Source organism: Balaenoptera musculus, chromosome 1 (genome assembly GCF_009873245.2).
Source record: "Balaenoptera musculus isolate JJ_BM4_2016_0621 chromosome 1, mBalMus1.pri.v3, whole genome shotgun sequence".
NCBI lineage: Eukaryota > Metazoa > Chordata > Mammalia > Artiodactyla > Balaenopteridae > Balaenoptera > Balaenoptera musculus.
This window is the reverse complement of record NC_045785.1, coordinates 125,278,246-125,295,462: the sequence shown is the minus strand read 5'-3', so window position 1 is coordinate 125,295,462 and position 17,217 is coordinate 125,278,246. Positions and strand designations below refer to the sequence as shown.

At 37.4% G+C, this 17,217-nt stretch overlaps 1 protein-coding gene across 4 annotated transcripts in view; it reads left to right on the top strand.

Moving 5' to 3' along the window:
• The window catches only part of NME7 (NME/NM23 family member 7), a 243,502-nt gene that overhangs the window by 132,920 nt on the left and 93,365 nt on the right, over positions 1-17,217 (top strand). The gene's annotated exons all lie outside the window — the stretch shown is intronic.

The following is a 17,217-nucleotide window of genomic DNA, read 5'->3' as shown; positions in this document are numbered from 1 at the left end:
AGGCAATGTGAAGGCTCTGGGTGAGGAGCTTGCTTGAGGTAATCCCAGAACTTGGGGGAATAAGCAAGGTGGGAGATAAAGTCACTGAGATAGATAAAGACTGGGGCAGATCTTGTAGACCCTTGTAATGACTTTAGCTTTTACTCTGTATGAGACCATATGTTTTCAAAGGGTTTGAGCAGAGTAGTGACATGATTTGACTTTTAAAAGGATCATTCTGACAATTGTGTTGAGAGTAGTCTAAAGGGAAACAAGGGTAGAAGTTGCAATCCAGGACCAAGATGATGTTGACTATGCCCAGGATGGTAGCAGTGGACGTCCTGAGAGGCAGCCAGGTGTTGTTTACCATGTTTCTTACCTTTTGCTTCTCTTTATCTCTAGTGGATGAATGGATGAAGGTTAAAATTGATGAAAACCTAGAGAAGGGATATGGAGGAATCCTTAGATCTAAGTGATGGAACTAGAATGGAACAGAATTCTCTTCACTCTTTTCTGGTTTCATCTCAGTCTATTGACGAGACAAGTGGAAGGTGAATCCATATTTCTCCTCTGTCAGTTTAGTGCATAACAACAATTAGAGAAGACATTTATACCTGACCAGGGATAGCAGGCATATTGGCAGATTAAAACAGGCCAAGAATTTCTGTTGCTAGTTTTTGGTAAAAATATAAGCAATACTTTTTTTTTTTTTTAGGATAATCAATTATTTTATAAGCATTTTACTGATTTTAGAAAGTATAAAAATGATTTAAAAATACATTTTCAGAAAAGTATTAAGTGACTTAAATGCATTTAAAAAAAAAAAGAACATTGAAAGTATTCCAAGTACAATAAGAACATAGAGTAGTATGCAAAAAATACTATATGAAAGTAATTTACTTAATTTGAAGTAATTGTGTGCAGTAATTTACAATACCTATTAAGTGATGCAGTATTTAAAAATAATCCTATTGTGAATTATCATGTTTTCAATGAAGAATTATTTCTCTAACAGAAAAAGAAAAGAAAACAGAAACCACTTATCTCAGTGTTGTATACCAGCTAGAGTGACCAACACTGTCCTAGTTTGCCCAGGACTCTCCCAGGTTTAGCACCGAAAGAGCAGAGTCCTGAGAAATCTCTGAATCCCAGGAAAACTGAGATAGATGGTAGATCACTTGAAAAAATTTACCACATTATTGCACAATATCTCTTAAAAACAAACTGTAACTAAGGTTTAACTATTAGTATTCATTTTAAAAGAATTTTTAAATGGATGTTGTATTAAGTTATAAAAGGTCAGAAGAAATACAGTTAAAATGCTTCCACCCACCTAGAGAGATGGTCAGTTAGCTTCAATTTTAAAGGTGAAAATTGGTGAAGTGTTGAAATCAACTGTATTTACTTTGCAAGTTACCCTTTTACTAGAATTTGTTTACATGTAGGGATATTAAGTAGAGGCCCATTTCCTAAATCAAATGGGATTGAAAGCCAAAGTGTAGACTTTGGAACTGAAATGTAAGTAAGTACTTAAAGTTATGACTTATGAAAATCTTTCATGAAGGATGAGAACCAAAATGATAGGAAAATAAGGAAAAACTGTCTCAGAAGATCTTCCTGACCTTCCTTACATCAAGTTTCTGTAGCTTCTTTATCATTGAAGATGGATATTGGAACGTGTTTCAGAATGGGAGATTTAGAGTAAATATCATCCTGTTCATTGGGCTTCCCTGGTGGCGCAGTGGTTGAGAATCTGCCTGCCAATGCAGGGGACACGGGTTTGAGCCCTGGTCTGGGAAGATCCCACATGCCGCGGAGCAACTTGGCCCGTGAGCCACAACTACTGAGCCTGCGCGTCTGGAGCCTGTGCTCCGCAACAAGAGAGGCCGCGTTAGGGAGAGGCCCGCGCACCGCGATGAAGAGTGGCCCCCGCTTGCTGCAACTAGAGAAAGCCCTTGCACAAAAACGAAGACCCAACACAACCAAAAATAAAAATAAATAAATTAATTAATTAAAAACAAAAAAATATTATCTTGTTCATTTCACCTGTCATTCTTTATTCATAAATTCAAGCATTTACTGAAAAATTGATATGAACCCAGCATCATGCTTATCTCTTGGGGATTCAAAGATGGGTTCTACACAGTTGGGACCCTCAGGAGTTCACAGTCTAATAGGAGAATCGGACAAATTTCAGTCAGACATGATGAAGCCTATCTTAGAGGAAAGTGCAGGATGCTAAGGAAATACATAGAAGGAACACACAACTCAACCAGTGTTGGGTAGAGAGGAGGTAGGATGGGAGCCCAGGAAAGAGGCTATTCAGGAGAGACTTCCCAGAGGAAATGATGCCAGGAGGTATAATTTATTTATTTATTTTATTTTATTTTATTTATTTATTTATTTATTTTTATTTTTGGCTGCATCGGGTCTTCATTGTGGTGTGCAGGATCTTCATTGTGGCATGAGAGGTTTTTTTGTTGTTGCGGCACGCGGGCTCTTCGTTGCAGCGCGTGAGCTTCTCTCAAGTTGTGGCATGCGGGTTTTCTCTCTCTAGCTGTGGCACGCGGACTCCAGAGCGTGTTGGTTCTGTAGTTTGTGGCACACATGCCCTCTACTTGAGGTGTGCGGGCTTTGTTGCCCCACAGCATATGGGATCTTAGTTCCCCGACCAGGGATCGAACCTGCGTCCCCTGCATTGGAAGGCGGATTCTTTACCACTGGACCAGCAGGGAAGTCCCTGTAGGTATAATTTAGACAGTAAAATTTGCCTAGGTAAAGAAGGAATCCTGTTGATCACAGTAGGGTGAGAGAACATGGTTTGAGCTGGCTTCTAATGGGAGATCAAAGCTCCTACCATCTGCCTTCACTATTACTTCCCTCAGAAAAGTCTGGACCTTGTGCAAGATACTACACCTGTTCTTTTTTACTGTCTTTGAAATCTTGCATTTATTTTACACTTAGAGCACATCTCAATTTAAACTAGCCACATATCAAGTACTTAATAGTCACATGTGGCTAGTGGCTACCATATTGGACAGTGCAAATCTGGGCCATTCCAGTAGACCTTACTTATGAATAAAGAACCTTCTCCCATAGTCTAACTGAGATTATTGGAGTGCTACACTGGGTAAACAATACAAACAATAAAGTGTTATAATGAATAGTTTTAATTCCTTTGTGCATATTTATCTCAGGTACTTTAGAGAGAATTAGCCAAAGTCTTAGGAAGGAGTCAGATCTCTTGGCCAGAATATCATTAATCTATCTTACCCTAAGTTCTCACTGCGTGTTTCACTGGACCATGCAGTTGGGGGTAGGCAAGGGCCAGATTAGAAAAGGCTTTGTAAATTATGCTAAAGGGTTGGGATTTAATTCCAAAGGCTGAAGGGTGGGAAAGAGGGAGTAGTTAGTGAGTTTTCAGCAGGGCCATTATGTGATCATTTTTGCATTTTAGAGAAGTTAATATTAGGTAGTGTGGAGGACCCATAATAGGGCAGCTTGATTAGAAGCAAAGAGAAGGTCCTTATTGACCTGAAACAAATAGACTGCCAGATATTTCTCTAGCAAAGATGGGTTTATTCAGGATCAGCAGAGAATTGCAATTTGGAGTCTGCAACCATGGTGAGCCATGTGCAAATACACAAACGGCAAGGGAAAGAGAACACTTTTATAGAGAGGAAAAGGAAAGTGGGAGGGCTATAGTAAAGAGTCCGTGGCTTTTCATTAACTGAATCCTTGCCGGGAAAGAGGAAGAGTCTTTCTGCCTTTTGGGCTCTGCTGTCTTCACAGGGAGTGAGAGCTCCCCCTTCTGGTCTCCCAACTTTATTTGAGGTTTCCATTTGTTTTTATTTTTTTTACATCCTATAAAAATGTGGATAAGAAGTGATGAAGGGATAAACTAAGGTAGTGGCAGTGCAGACAGAGAAGAGAGGGCAGGTTAAAAGATGTTAAGGAAGGCTGTAGAATCCACGGTGCTTGGTATCCATTAAGTGTGGTATAAGAAAAACTATCAAGGATGACTCTTAGCTTTAAAAAAAATTTTATCTTAAGCAACTTGGATTATAAGTAGTAAGTAGTACCATTAATTAAACTAGAAAATATAGGAAGAGAAGCCAGTTTGAGATGAAATGTTGAATTTCATTTTGGTGCATACTGACTTTAGAGTGTAGAGAGTAGAGTTAAAAAAGTATCCAACTTAGCATACCGGGAAACCTGATGAAAGTGGTAAAAGTAGTTACAGTGGAATAGTGAGGACGAAAGCCAGGCTATAAATGTATTGAGGAATGAATGAAAGATTTTGAGAAAACATAGTATATTCAATTTATTCTTATAACAAATATTAATTATTATTTAAGATGCATTGGAATGTACATTGGGAATACACTCATGAATAATATAGTATCTGATCTCAAGCAGTTTTCTGTGGGGGTGGGAGAAGCCACAAATAAACCAACATTTAAAAGACATGAATGGTTAAGATAGTCACCACATGGCTCTGTGAGAGCATACAGAAAGGTCATTGACCTCTAAGGGGTTAGAACCAGTCTTTCAGTGAACTTGTGGTAAAGGGGCAGGGAGAGTGACGGGAGTGCTAGACATAAGAATGAGTTATCTTAACATGTTTTTTTTCTGTTAAAAGGTTATTTAGGGTCCATGTTACATCCTGTAGAGCACATGTGGAAAACTTTTCCCTCTTCTAGCCGAGTCAAAGACTGAAAAAGGAAAATCATTTCAACCCCGTGTTTGTGGTGCTATCAGGTTTTTTCTTGCTTGCAAGTTAGAGATTTGTGAAGGCTGCCAAGGGGCCACAGTTAATAAAGGGCTGCAGTAGAGGAAGGTGCCTCCTCTGAGCTCCCACAGGCTGTGGGAGCTACTTCTGTCTACAGATACGTTGTCCAGTACAGTAGCCACCAACTGGCCACATGTAGCTATTTACATTTAATTACAATTAAATAAAATTTAAAATTTAACTCCTCAGTCACACTACCACATTTCAAGTGCTTAATAACCACATGTGGTTAAGGCCCACCATATTGGATAGCATAGACTATACAACATTTCTGTTGTCACAGAAAGTTCTATTAGACTGCACTGGTGTAGAGAACTTGTTTTGTTTCTGTAAGTCTAAGGAATTTTTAAAATCCAAGGAATATATGCTATTACCTACTTGACCTTTTTATCCCTCTAGGGTTTTACACTACATCCTATGGTTTTATAAATTATATAATTATTTTTAGCTGTATATTGTTTGTATATTCTTTTCAGCTTACTTTGGCCTGCTATTTTTATTGTTTCATAACTTATATATTTACAGATTTTAACCCCTTTTCATGTCTTTTGTATCATTTTCATTCTCATCTCCTGTTGTTGACCCTTTAGCAGCCTGACGGTCTTATAAGTTACTTTTTTTTTTTGAATTTTATTTATTTATTTTTTATACAGCAGGTTCTTATTACTTATCTATTTTATACATATTAGTGTATATATGTCAATCCCAATCTCCCAGTTTATCCCACCACCACCACCATCACCCACCCCAGTTTCCCCCCTTGGTGTCCATACATTTGATCTCTACATCTGTGTTTCTATTTCTGCCTTGCAAACCGGTTCATCTGTACCATTTTTCTGCATTCCACATATATATGCATTAATAAACGATATTTGCTTTTCACTTTCTGACTTACTTCACTCTGTATGACAGGCTCTAGGTCCATCCACGTCTCTGCAAATAACCCAATTTCATTCCTTTTTATGGCTGAGTAATATTCCATTGTATATATGTACCACATCTTCTTTATCCATTCATCTGCCAATGGGCAGATTTACATTGTTTACATCACCTGGCTATTGTAAATAGTGCTGCAAAAAACATTGGGGTGGATGTGTCTTTTTGAATTATGGTTTTCTCTGGGTATATGCCCAGTACTGGGATTGTTGGGTCATATGGTAATTCTATTTTTATTTTTTTATTTTTATTTTTCTAACCCTGTAAAGTCGTGTGCATCTCCTTCCCTCCCAATCAGTGTGGTTTTTTTAAAACATCTTTATTGGAGTATAATTGCTTTACAATGCTGTGTTAGTTTCTGCTTTATAACAAAGTGAATCAGCTATACATATACATATGTCCCCATATCTCTTCCCTCTTGCATCTCCCTCCTGTACTCGCTATCCCACCCCTCTAGGTGGTAACAAAGCACCGAGCTGATCTCCCTGTGCTATGCAACTGCTTCCCACTAGCTATTTTACATTTCGTAGTGTATATATGCCTGCGTCTTTATTCCCGTCCTGCACCTAGGTTCTTCAGAACCATTTTTTTTTTTTTTTTTTAGATTCCATATATATGTGTTAGCATACTGTATTTGTTTTTCTCTTTCTGACTTACTTCACTCTGTATAACAGACCCTAGGTCCATCCACCTCACTACAAATAACTCAATTTCATTTCTTTTTATGGCTGAGTAATATTCCATTGTATATATGTGCCATATCTTCTATATCCATTCATCTGTTGATGGACGCTTAGGTTGCTTCCATGTCCTGGCTGTTGTACATAGAGCTGCAGTGAACATTGTGGTACATGACTCTTTTTGAAATATGGTTTTCTCAGGGTATATGCCCAGTACTAGGATTGCTGGGTCGTATGGTAGTTCTATTTTTAGGTTTTTAAGGAACTTCCACACTGTTCTCCATAGTGGCTGTATCAATTTACATTCCCACCAATGGTGCAAGAGGGTTCCCTTTTCTCCACACCCTCTCCAGCATTTGTTGTTGGTAGATTTTCTGATGATGCCCATTCTAACCGGTGTGAGGTGATAACTCGTGGTAGTTTTGATTTGCATTTCTCTAATAATTAGTGATGTTGAGCAGCTTTTCATGAGCCTATTGGCCATCTGTATGTCTTCCTTGGTGAAATGTCTATTTAGGTCTTTTACCCATTTTTGGATTGGGTTGTTTGTTTTTTTAATATCGAGCTGCATGAGCTGTTTATATATTTTGGAGATTAATCATTTGTCCGTTGATTCATTTCCAAATATTTTCTCCCATTCTCAGGGTTGTCTTTTCATCTTGTTTATAGTTTCCTTTGCTGTGCAAAAGCTTTGAAGTTTCATTAGGTCCCATTTGTTTATTTTTGTTGTTATTTCCATTACTCTAGGAGGTGGGTCAAAAAAGATCTTGCTGTGATTTATGTCAAAGAGTGTTCCTCCTATGTTTTCTTCAAAGAGTTTTATAGTGTCCGGTCTTACATTTAGGTCTCTAATCCATTTTGGGTTTATTTTTGTGTATGCTGTTAGGAAGTGTTCTAATTTCATTCTTTTACATGTAGCTGTCCAGTTTTCCCAGCACCAGTTTTTGGAGAGACTGTCTTTTCTCCATTTCATATCCTTGCCTCCTTTGTCATAGATTACTTGACCTTAGATGCATGGGTTTATCTCTGGGCATTCTATCCTGTTCCATTGATCTATATTTCTGTTTTTGTTCCAGTACCATACTGTCTTGATTAATGTAGCTTTGTAATATAGTCTGAAGTCAGGGAGTCTGACTCCTCCAGCTCTGGTTTTTTCCCTCAAGATTGCTTTGGCTATTCAGGGTCTTTTGTGTCTCCATACAAATTTTAAGATTGTTTTGTTCTAGTTCTGTAAAAAATGCCATTGGTAATTTGATAGGGATTGCATTGAATCTGTAGATTGCTTTGGGTAGTATAGTCATTTTCACAATATTGATTCCTCCAATCCAGGAACATGGTATATCTCTCCATCTGTTTGTATCATCTTTGATTTCTTTCATCACTGTCTAATAGTTTTCTGCATACAGGTCTTTTGTCTCCCTAGGTAGGTTTATTCCTAGGTATTGTATTCTTTTTGTTGCAATGGTAAATGGGAGTGTTTCCTTAATTTCTCTTTCAGAATTTTCATCATTAGTGTATAGGAATGCAAGAGATTTCTGTGCATTAATTTTGTATCCTGCAGCTTTACCAAATTCATTGATTAGCTCTAGTAGCTTTCTGGTGACATCTTTAGGATTCTCTGTGTATAGTATCATGTCATCTGCAAAGAGTGACAGTTTTACTTCTTCTTTTCCAATTTGTATTCCTTTTATTTCTTTTTCTTCTCTGATTGCTGTGGCTAGGACTTCCAAAATTATGTTGAATAGTAGTGGCGAGTGTGGACATCCTTGTCTCGTTCCTGATCTTAGAGGAAATGCTTTCAGTTTTTCAGTATTGAGAATGATGTTTGCTGTGGGTTTGTTATATATGGCCTTTATTATGTTGAGGTAGGTTCCCTCTATGCCCACTTTCTGGAGAGTTTTTATCATAAATGGGTGTTGAATTTTGTCAAAAGCTTTTTCTACATCTATTGAGATGATCATGTGGTTTTTATTCTTCAATTTGTTAATATGGTATATCACATTGATTGATTTACGTATACCGAAGAATTATGCATCCCTGAGATAAATCCCACTTGATCATGGTGTATGATCCTTTTAATGTGTTGTTGGATTCTGTTTGCTAGTATTTTGTTCAGGATTTCTGCATCTATATTCATCAGTGATATTGGTCTGTAACTTTCTTTTTTTGTCGTATCTCTGTCTGGTTTTGCTATCAGGGTGATGGTGGCCTCGTAGAACGAGTTTGGGAGTTTTCCTTCCTTTACAGTTTTGGAAGAGTTTGAGAAGCATTGGTGTTAGCTCTTCTCTAAATATTTGATAGAATTCACCTGTGAAGCTATCTGGTCCTGGCCTTTTGTTTGTTGGAAGACTTTTAATCACATTTTCAATTTCATTACTTGTGATTGGTCTGTTCATATTTTCTATTTCTTCCTGGTTCAGTCTTGGAAGGTTATACCTTTCTAAGAGTTTGTCCATTTCTTCCAGGTTGTTCATTTTATTGTCATAGAGTTGCTTGTAGCATCTTATGATGCTTTGTATTTCTGTGGTGTCCGTTGTAACTTCTCTTCATTTCTACTTTTATTGATTTGAGTCCTCTCCCTCTTTTTCTTGATCTCTCTGGCTAAAGGTTTATCAATTTTGTTTATCTTCTCAAAGAACCAGCTTTTAGTTTTATTGATCTTTGCCATTGTTTTCTTTGTTTCTGTTTCATTTATTTCTGCCCTGATCTTTATGATTTCTTTCCTTCTATTAACTTTGGGTTTTGTTTGTTCTTCTTTCTCTAGTTCCTTTAGGTGTCAGGTTAGATTATTTATTTGAGATTTTTCTTGTTTCTTGAGGTAGGATTGTATTGCTATAAACTTCCCTCTTAGAACTGCTTTTGCTAATTCCCATAGGTTTTGGATCGTCGTGTTTTCATTCTCATTTGTCTCTAGTTATTTTTTGATTTCCTCTTTGATTTCTTCAGTGATCTCTTGGTTATTTAGTAACATATTGTTTAGCCTCCATGTGTTTGTATTTTTTACATTTTTTCCCTGTCATTTATTTCTAATCTCACAGCATTGTGGTAGGAAAAAATGCTTGATATGATTTCAGTTTCTTAAATTTACCAAGGATTGATTTGTGCCCCAAGCTGTGATCTATCCTGGAGAATGTTCCTTGTGCACTTGAGAAGAAAGTGTAATCTGCTGTTTTTGGATGGAATGTCCTATAAATATCAGTTAAATCTATCTGGTCTATTGTGTCATTTAAAGTGTGTTTCCTTATTAATTTTCTTTCTGGATGATCTGTCCATTGGTGTAAGTGAGGTGTTAAAGTCCACACTATTATTGTGTTACTGTCAATTTCCTCTGTTATAGCTGTTAGCATTTGCCTTATGTATTGAGGTGCTCCTATTTTGGGTACATATATATTTATAATTGTTATATCTTCTTCTTGGATTGATCCTTTGATCATTATGTAGTGTCCTTCCTTGTCTCTTGTAACATTCTTTATTTTAAAGTCTATTTTATCTGACAAGAGTACTGCTTCAGTAGCTTTCTTTTGATTTCCATTTGCATGGAATATCTTTTTCCATGCCCTCACTTTCAGTCTGTATGTGTCCCTAGGTCTGAAGTGGGTCTCTTGTAGACAGCATATATATGGGTCTTGTTTTTGTATCCATTCAGCAAGCCTGTGTCTTTTGGTTGGAGCATTTAATCCATTCACATTTAAGGTAGTTATCGATATGTATGCTCCTGTGACCATTTTCTTAATTGTTTTGGGTTTGTTTTTGTAGGTCCTTTTCTTCTCTTGTGTTTCCCACTTAGAGAAGTTCCTTTAGCATTTGTTGTAGAGCTGATTTGGTGGTGCTGAATTCTCTTAGCTTTTGCTTGTCTGTAAAGCTTTTTTTTTATTCAAAAAAATTTTTTTAATTTTATTTATTTTTGCTGCCTTGGGTCTTCATTGCTGTGCATGGTCTTTCTCTATTTGTGGGGAGCGGGGGCTACTCTTCGTTGCGGTGCATGGGCCTCTCATTGCAGTGGCTTCTCTTGTTGCAGAGCACAGGCTCTAGGCGTGCAGGCTCACTAGTTGTGGCTTGCGTGCTCTAGAGCGCAGGCTCAGTAGCTGTCGTGCCCAGGCTTAGTTGCTCCGTGGCATGTGGGATCTTCCTGGACCCAGCCTCAAACCCGTGTCCCCTGCATTGGCAGGCGGATTCTTAACCACTGTGCCAGCAGGGAAGTCCCTGTAAAGCTTTTGATTTCTCTGTCCAATCTGAATGAGGTCCTTGCTGGGCAGAGTAATCTTGATTGTAGGTTTTTCCCTTTCATCACTTTAAATATGTCTTGCCACTCCCTTCTGGCTTGCAGAGTTTCTGCTGAAAGATCAACTGTTAAACTTATGGGAGTTCCTTTGTATGTTATTTGTTGTTTTTCCCTTGTTGCTTTTAATAATTTTTCTTTATCTTTAATTTTTGTCAGTTTGATTACTATGTGTCTTGCCATGTTACTCCTTGGATTTATCCTGCCTGGAATGCTCTGCGCTTCCTGGACTTGGGTGGCTATTTCCTTTCCCATGTTAGGGAAGTTTTTGACTATAATCTCTTCAAATATTTTCTCTGGTTGTTTCTCTCTCTCTTCTCCTTCTGGGACCCCTATAATGTGAATGTTGATGCACTTAATGTTGTCCCAGAGGTCTCTCAGGCTGTCTTCATTTCTTTCCATTCTTTTTTCTTTATTCTGTTCCATGGCAGCGAATTCCACCATTCTGTCTTCCAGGTCACTTATCCATTCTTCTGCCTCAGTTATTCTGCTATTGATTCCTTCTAGTGTATTTTTCATTTCAGTTATTGTATTGTTCATCTCTGTTTGTTTGTTCTTTAATTCTTCTAAGTGTTTGTTCTTTAATTCTCCTAGGTCTTTGCTAAACATTTCTTGCATCTTCTCGATCTTTGTCTCCATTCTTTTTCTGAGGTCCTGGATCATCTTCACTATCATTATTCTGAATTCTTTTTCTGGAAGGTTGCCTACCTCCACTTCATTTAGTTTTTTTTTTTCCTGGTGTTTTATGTTGTTCCTCCACCTGGTACATAGTCCTCTCCCTTTTCATTTTGTCTGTTTTTCTGTGAATGTGGTTTTCGTTCCACAGGCTAAAGGATTGTAGTTCTTCTTGCTTCTCTTATAAGTTACTTTCATTGATCCTCCATTTCTTTCTTTGCTGATTCACCTCAGTAAATGTAAAGACTCACAGAATAAAATTCCTTCTTGGGATCAGGAATATTACATGTACTAATAGGTTCCCTCAGTTACTAGAAATATTTTTTCTTTATATCATACATCAGTCTAGTTCCTTTGTTAGACGGTCTGAAATTATCAGTTTTGTTATATTTAAAATCTTTAAGTGAGCAAGCCATTTAAACAGTTGTGACTTTCTAAAGGGGACAGGTATGGTAGATACTATCCATTGTTTATTAAGCATTTGTATTTGCCTATCCCTGTGCTAAAAACCATTTAATCATTTAATTCTCCCAGCAACCCTATGAGATCATTATGATTTATTCCAGTGTACAGATGAGAAAACTCAGGTCCTGAGAGAATGTGAATGTGTGACCTAATGTCACACAGTTAAGTGACAGACGTGAACTCACAGATTTGAACTTTAATTCCAAAGCCTACGTGTTAAGTAGGGGGTTCCTCTTAGGGAAGGACCACAGACGTAATACCTCCAGTACAGTCATGGCAAGAAACTTTATGGTATTGAATCTTCTCATATGTTTTTATGAATACAGTTACCTTAGAACATCCATGGCCAGGTTTTTGAAGTTTTAATAAATCAAGTTGTCCTCCCATCTGCTGATAATCCTGATCAGTATCAAATCACACTGAATTTTGAGTCTTTGTTGTTTTTAGTTATTTTATACTGGTCTTTAAACAAGCAAAATATCTGTGGCAAATGGCTGGGTGGTCCTCCTGTGATATCAACATGATATGAGAGAAGTCTGTAGGCCAAGCATATGACGTCTGGATCGGGATGCTCATATGCTCAGGCCTTTCTCCTGGTTGTCCTTTCTGCGTATAATGCTGTTCCCACAGTGAGCCACATGTCAAACTGCCTCACCTTCTTCAAGTGTCCACTCAAATGTAACCTTCTCAATCAAACTTACCAGGACCATTCTGTTTAACTGTAATATGCCTCTCCCACATAAATTCCTCATTCCCCATTCTACTTCCAGTAATTGATTAGCATGTGATTATTATTCCTATGGGCAATAAGCACTAAGGTTCTTTATGTAGCTATCTGAGGGCTCTGGTCAATATTATCATCTTTTTGGGCTAAGGCCTCAGCCTACCTTTAGAACTAACTTCCTCTTTGCTTCCCAGTTGTGCTCCTACTTTCTAAAGCTCAAAATATGGTGCTAAGCTAGTATTCCTCAAATTTGAAAAAAATGAGTCACCTCTTTCTTTGTTCCAGTTTGATATTAATCCTGTCACTTCTTTATACCACCTCTGTATGTTAACATGGACCTGGAGAGAGTTAGGAAGACTTCTTTCTCTGCAAATAAAATAATCCTAAGAAGAAAGCCTTATCTAATGCCCAGGGATCTTCTTTCCTAGTCAAAGGCTCTTTGATGTTCTTAAGATAATTTAACTTGGACCTCTTTTCATTTTTTGAAATGGTAGAAAAATCACATAAAAACTTTTAGTTTTTCCAAATGAATAGAGGAGCCAAGGGAGTTGGAGGAGCCACTGCAGGTTCCATAGTCATGTTTTCAAACCAGATTGTCCCCTTCTTCACCAGGCTCAGGCTCAGAGAACACTTTGGAAAAGGACCTGCCAATCTTTTTAAAAGGAATAATGATGGAGAACAATATTGAGTCTTTTTTTCTAGGGCTTCTGCCCAATTTAATTCTAATCTCACATATAAGCTCTTCTTCAAACCACTTGCTTCTAGCATATTTCCTAAGTTTCATCTTGGAGAGCTGTTTTTCACCCAAATCCTCTATGCTTGGTTTGTCTCACAGCTTCCAAAACCTAATGAGGACTAAGATTCTCTTATCTCATAATTCACTTTTGAAATTCTCAGATGATAAGTAGGACTGCTTATACAGATCTTCGAGCGATACACTACCAGAAAGTAGCTTACTGCTATGGATGTCTGTGTGCTCATACCACCAGTCAATGTGTATTACAAAGGGAATGAGTGTATAGCATTGGGAAATCTGGACAGTCTGTTAACTGGAGATTAGTTAACAGAGTTTCCACCGTGTGTGTATATATATTTTCTTTCAAGGAGACTTTACCATTTTTATGAGATGATTCTGTTGGCAAACAACTGAAATCATTTAAACTCGGACCTCTGTCTGACCAGGATGGGTCTCTCTTGGCTAGGTCTAAACAGTCATTAGATCACTTTGGACAATCAACCAGGGAAATTTCTTCAGTACTCATTCTCTGTTAGATATATTTAAAGATTAGTTGGTTACAATTCCATACTTGAGGAAGACAAAACAACGGGGAACAATTCACAGAAAAGATGCCTATTTCGTATAACATATGCTTAGTCTTATTAATCCGGGAAATGCATATTAAAACAGAATAATAAAATTTTCTTAAACTGGTGAGTTTGACAAAACATAAAATGATACATAAGATCCAGCATTGGCAACCATGTGGTAGAAAAGGCAATCTAGGTTGTAGTACTATGATTGAGATGTTTTTTCATTTTTCTACAGTTGATTCTTATTATTCACAATAGTTATGGTCTGTAAAGTCACTATGAACACTGAATTAGTGAATACTGAAATATTGCTTAGTGGAGAAGTACAGGGTTAGGTTTCCATGAGCTTCTAGACACATTTTTGTCAAGCGGTCAACACATAACCTTGTTTTTTGTGTTTTTCTGTTTACTGACACCTTACTTAACATGTATTGTTGATTCAGTAACATTGAACTCACAGCCAACAGCACCATAACTCATTCTCGAATGATGCTTGTAGTACACATGTGTTTTCTCTGTAAGGCACATCACAGTCTTCTTGCACTTAGGAGCACTAGACAGCACTTAAGTCCTATGCTTAGGGGCCATTGTAAATAGTGAAATCAACAAAAAGTACAAAAATGCAAAAAGTGTGGCACTAGATAGGCTGCAGAAAGGATACTTGCTTATAGTATGAGAGCTAAAACAAGAAGGCATAGTGTTGCTTTGTTCAGCCTTAGCTGGGAACTTTCATGGCAGGTGATTCAAATTTTTGCCACTCTCTGCATGTCCATGAATGACAATGAAAGTGCTCCAAGTATTAATTTGGGGTTATGTATTTTAGTGAGTAAGTGAATTTGCAAATATGGAATCCATGAATAATAAGGATTGACTGTATTTTTTACATTTTTAAAATAATAAGCTCGAATGACTTTCATAAAAGAAGAATAGAGAAAATAATTAGCAATGCCTGATTAATAAAATATCCTGGCTAAAGAAAATAATTTTTCATGAAGAGTAGATAGTGTTTAATATAATTAGCTCAAAGTACAAAATACATAGTAGAAAATTCTTACATTTCAGAATAACTATTGCTTTGGATTTCTTTTGTTTTGGTGTCAACACTCAGCTCAAAAACATGGCAAAGATAGTAACTCTCTCTGTGATTATGGAAAGATGAGGACTTGCCTAGTGGCGCAGTAGTTAAGAATCCGGGGGCTTCCCTGGTGGCGCAGTGGTTGAGAATCTGCCTGCCAATGCAGGGGACACGGGTTCGAGCCCTGGTCTGGGAAGATCCCACATGCCGCGGAGCAGCTGGGCCCTTGAGCCACAATTACTGAGCCTGCGCTTCTGGAGCCTGTGCTCCGCAACAAGAGAGGCCGCGACAGTGAGAGGCCTGCGCACCGCGATGAAGAGTGGCCCCCACTTGCCACCACTAGAGAAAGCCCTCGCACAGAAACGAAGACCCAGCCATAAATAAATAAATAAAATTAAATTAAATTAAAAAAAAGAATCCTCCTGCCAGTGCAGGGGACGCGGGTTCGATCTCTGGTCCGGGAAGATCCCACATGCCGTGGAGCAACTAAGCCTGTGCGCCACAACTGCTGAGCCTGCACTCTAGAGCCCACAAGCCACAACTGCGGAAGCCCGCACACCACAACTACTGAAGCCTGTGCACCTAGAGCCCATGCTCCGCAACAAGAGAAGCCACCGCATCGAGAAGCCCGCGCACCGCAACCAAGAGTAGCCCTCGCTCACCGCAACTAGAGAAAGCTCATGCGCAGCAACGAAGACCCAATGCAGCCAAAAATAAGTTAATTAAATAAATAAATTTATTTTTAAAAAAAGATGAAACAATGTGATCTAATAACAGAGTAATAGAAAAGCAGTTGACATTAAACTCCTGAAATAAAACAATATTTTATAATATTTTTCAATGACAAAATAAAGCTTTATTCAAATATATTAGTATTACTGGTTCAAGCAGTATTTTCCTGAAAAGGAAGGAGATGTAATTCAAATTTACAAGTAAGGTGTTTAAAATTATTACATATCTTCTCCTGGTAATGTGTAGATTTTTCAACTAAATTAACATGAAATATTTTCTCCTCTTTTTTTTTGTTTTTGTTCCAGCCATTAAGTGTCAGAACTGGGATTCAAACCTTTGAACTGGGATTCAAAACTTGCTCCCAAGTTCATGCTTTTAACCATTTTATCAATATTATACTGTCTTATTACTTGTCTGCGAGACCCTGTCACATTACCAAGGCATTAAACATGTACAAATCAAATGACTTTTGAGAATTAGATACAGAAGTACTTTCTTCTCTATAAAGTTTTAAAACTAGAGATTGTGTAATCCTTTTTCTGAGTGGTTTAGCTATAAGCTGACCCAAAAACCACAAAATAAATGACAGTGTTTGCCTTATTTCACATGTATCATAATTACTTGTATTACGAATAGATGCCCAAAACCCAAGAAAACAGTAAAAAGTTGGATTAAAGACAAAAGGAACTTTACACTATCTCACTTTTACTCCTAGCTATTACATATTGTATATTCAGAAATAAAATAATGTTCTCCCCTGTAAAACCATTTAAACACCATTTTTATACTTTTATGATGAGTAGAGTTTATGGTTAATTCTTTTCCAAAAGTTTCTTTTTAATATGTCCAAATGTTTCTCTAGCATCTGCATTGTAAGTCCACCAAATATGATTAGGCTAGCTTAGCTGGTGAGAACTGTTCATTGTCTGATTCTCTAGGGGTATCACACTGTCCTTTGATCATGAAACCTCTTCCTCCCACTCCCCTTTTTTCCCCCCTTTTTATTTGTGATTATAACATAACTGGGAAAGTCTGTTATTCTACAGTAACATTACAATTCTTGTTTTGGCACATTACAAGAGTACACTCTTTTATTCTGACAGAAAAAATATATAGTGATATTGAGAATGATATTTTTAGAAGAGTTAATATCTAAAATATATAAAGAACTTATACAATTCAATAGCAAAAAAAATTCTGATTAAAAAAATGGGCAGAGGATCTGAAGACATTTTTCCAAAGAAGACATGCAGATGGCCAGCGGGTATGTGTAAAGGTACTCAACATCACTAATTATCAGAGAAATGCAAATTAAAACTGTAATGAGATATCACCTCACACCTGTCAGAATGGCTACTATCAAAAAGACAAGAAATACAAGTGTTGACAAGGATGTGGAGAAAAGGGAACCCTTGTGCACTTTGGTGGGAATGTAAATTGGTGTAGCCACTATGAAAAACAGTATGGATGGTCGTCCATTTGATCCAGCAATTCCACTTCTGGGTATATATCCAAAGGAAATGACACTAACTCGAAAACATATTTACATCTCCATGTTTATTGCAGAAT